Raw genomic sequence first — 3,455 nt, forward strand, 5'->3', positions numbered from 1 at the left:
TACACTGAGCTGTAGTCAATGAGTAGCATTCTCACATAGGTGTTCCTTTTGTCCAGGTGTGAAAGGGCAGTGTGCAATAGAGATTGCATCATCTGTGGATCTGTTGGGGCAGTGTGCAAATTGGAGTGAGTCTAGGGTTTCTGGGATAATGATGTTGATGTGAGCCATGACCAGCCTTTCAAAGGTCTTCATGGCTACAGACGTGAGTGCTACGGGTCGGTAGTTATTTAGGCAGGTTACCTTAGTGTTCTTTGGCACATGGACTATGGTGGTCTGCTTGAAACATGTTGGTATTACAGACTCGGACAGGGAGATTTTTTAAATGTCAGTGAAACACTTGCCAGTTGGTCAGCGCATGATCGGAGTACACGTCCTGGTAGTCCGTCTGGCCCTGCGGCCTTGTGAATGTTGACCTGTTTAAAGGTCTTACTCACATCGGCTGCAGAGAGTGTGATCACACAGTCATTCGGGAAACAGTTGATGCTCTCATGCATGTTTCAGTGTTACTTGCCTCGAAGCGAGCATAGAAATTATTTAGCTCGTCTGGTGGGCTCGTTTGACTGGGCAGCTCTCGGCTGTGCTTCCCTTTGGAGCCTGTAATAGTTTATAAGCCCTGTCGGAGCCGGTGTAGTACGATTCGATCTTAGGCCTGTATTGACGCTTTGCTTTTTTGATGGTTCGTTGGAGGGCATAGGGGGATTTCTTATTAGCTTCCAGGTTAGAGTCCTGCTCCTTGAAAGCGGCAGCTCTACACTTTTTAGCTCAGTGCGGATGTTGCCTGTAATCCATGGCTTCTGGTTGGGGTATGTACGTACAGTCACTGTGGGGACGATGTCATCGATGACCTTATTGATGAAGCCAGTGACTGATGTGGTGTACTCCTCAATGCCATCGGAAGAATCGTGGGAACATATTCCAGTCTGTGCTAGCAAAACAGTCCTGTAGTTTAGCATCTGCTTCATCTGACCACTTTTTTATTGAGTGAGTCACTGGAGCTTCTTGCTTAAAACCTCTCTTGGGTAGGGGGCAGTATTTTGAATTTTGGATGAATGAGGTGCCCAATGTAAACTGACTGTTACTCAGGCCCAGAAGCTAGGATATGTATGGTAATATTGGATAGAAAACACTCTAAATTTTCCAAAACTGTTAAAATAATGTCTGTGAGTATAACAGGTGAAAACCTGAGGAAAATCTATCCAGGAAGTGGCATTTTTTTAAAATTGAGTGTTTTTCCATTGAAAGCCTATCCACCATATAAATGGATGGGACCTAGATTGCAGTTCCTATGGCTTCCACTAGATGTCAACAGTCTTTAGACATTGTTTCAGGCTTTTATTCTGAAAAATGACAACATTATCTGAGTGGTCGGTCGAATGAACCAGAGCTTTTTGCGCGTGCGACCGGGAGAGCGCCCTCCGTTCTTTTTCCTTTGTATTGAATACGCTGTTGTCCGGTTGAAATATTATCGATTATAAAGACTTCCTTTGATATCGTGCACCAGCTGTTGTTTACAAATATATATAGACCGCCACCCCTTGTCTTACCAGAGGCTGCTGTTCTATCCTGCCGATACAGTGTATAACCCACCAGCTGTATGTTATTAATGTCGTCGTTCAGCCATGGCTCAGTGAAACATAAGATATTACAGTTTTTATTAATGTCCTGTTGGTAGGATATACGTGCTTTTAGTTCGTCCCATTTATTTTCCAGAGATTGTATGTTGGCTAGCAGTACGGATTTCAAAGGCAGATTAGCCACTCGTCGCCTGATCCTCACAATGCACACTGATCTCCTTCCGCAAAATCTGTCTCTTTCTCCTGCGAATGACGGGGATGAGGGCCTGTTCGGGTGTTTGGAGTAAATCCCTTTCGTCCGACTCATTAAAGAAAGGTTATTTGTCCAATTCAAGGTGAGTAATCGATGATCTGATTTCCAGAAGCTCTTTTCGGTCAATAGAGACGGTAGCAGTTAACATTTTGTACAAAATAAGTTACAAACAATGCGAAAAAACAAACAAAATAGCACGGTTGGTTTAAGAACCAATAAAACAACAGCCATCCTCTCCGGCGCCATAAACAAGGTAGAGCAGCGTGAATATGCCTGCCAGATGATCTGCGCATGCTCTGAGAACGTGCCCTAGAATACTGTCTGGCCCCGCGGCCTTGCAAACGTTGACCTGGTTAATTAAAGACCTTACTCACGTAGGGCTCGGAGAGTGAGATTAGCCAGTCCTCTGGGTGGGTGTGGGGCCCTTACACACGGTACAATGTTGTTATTGTTGAAGCCTGCCAAAAATGCATTGAATTCGTCTGGAAGCATCGTATGGCAGATCACGGCCAGTATTCTTCCTTTGTAATCCGTAATGGTCTGTAGCCCCTGCCACTTTTGATTGGGGAAGCAGTGAACCTTCACAGTGGGGACAACATCGCCAATGCATTTCCTTATGAAGCCGGTGACTGAGGTGGTTAGCTTGATGTTATCGGCGGAGACTCTGAACATATTCTAGTCACCTCTAGAAAAGCAGTCCTGTAGCATAATCTCAGATTTTTTTCTCAAATGGCACATTTTAGAGTGGCCTTTTATTGTCCCCAGCACAAGGTGCACCTGTGTAATGATCATGCTGTTTAATCAGCTCCTTGATATGCTACACCTGTCTGGTGGATGGATTATCTTGGCAAAGGAGAAATGCTCACTAACAGAGATGTAAACAAATTTGGGCAAAACATTGAGAAATAAGCTTTTTGTGCGAATGGAACATTTCTGGGATCTTTTATTTCAGCTCATGAAACATGGGACCAACACTTTACATGTTGTGTTTATATATTTGTTCAGTATATATTGTCCTTTAACCTGTTTGGGGTGCAGCCCGACGTCGGTACACTTATGACAACAGCCAGCTCAAAGTGCAGGGCGCGAAATTCAAAAGATATATTTTTTTAAATATTTAACTTTCACACATTAACAAGTCCAATACAGCATATGAAAGGTACACATCTTGTGAATCCAGCCAACATGTCCGATTTTTAAAATGTTTTACAGGGAAGACACAATATGTAAATCTATTAGCTAACCACGTTAGCAAAAGACACCACTTTTCTTACTCCATCAGTTTTTTACTCCATCAGTAGCTATCACAAATTCGACCAAATAAAGATATAAATAGCCACTAACCAAGAAACAACTTCATCAGATGACAGTCTGATAACATATTTATTGTATAGCATATGTTTTGTTAGAAAAATGTGCATATTTCAGGTATAAATCATAGTTTACATTGCAGCTACAGTCAGAAATTGCACCGAAAGCAGACAGAAAAATTACAGACACCAACGCCAAATAACTAAATACTCATCATAAAACATTTCTGAAAAATACATAGTGTACAGCAATTGAAAGACAGGCATCTTGTGATTCCAGACAATATTTCCGATTTATCAAGTGTTTTACAGCGAAAA

Source organism: Salvelinus namaycush, chromosome 25, assembly GCF_016432855.1.
Source record: "Salvelinus namaycush isolate Seneca chromosome 25, SaNama_1.0, whole genome shotgun sequence".
Taxonomy (NCBI): domain Eukaryota; kingdom Metazoa; phylum Chordata; class Actinopteri; order Salmoniformes; family Salmonidae; genus Salvelinus; species Salvelinus namaycush.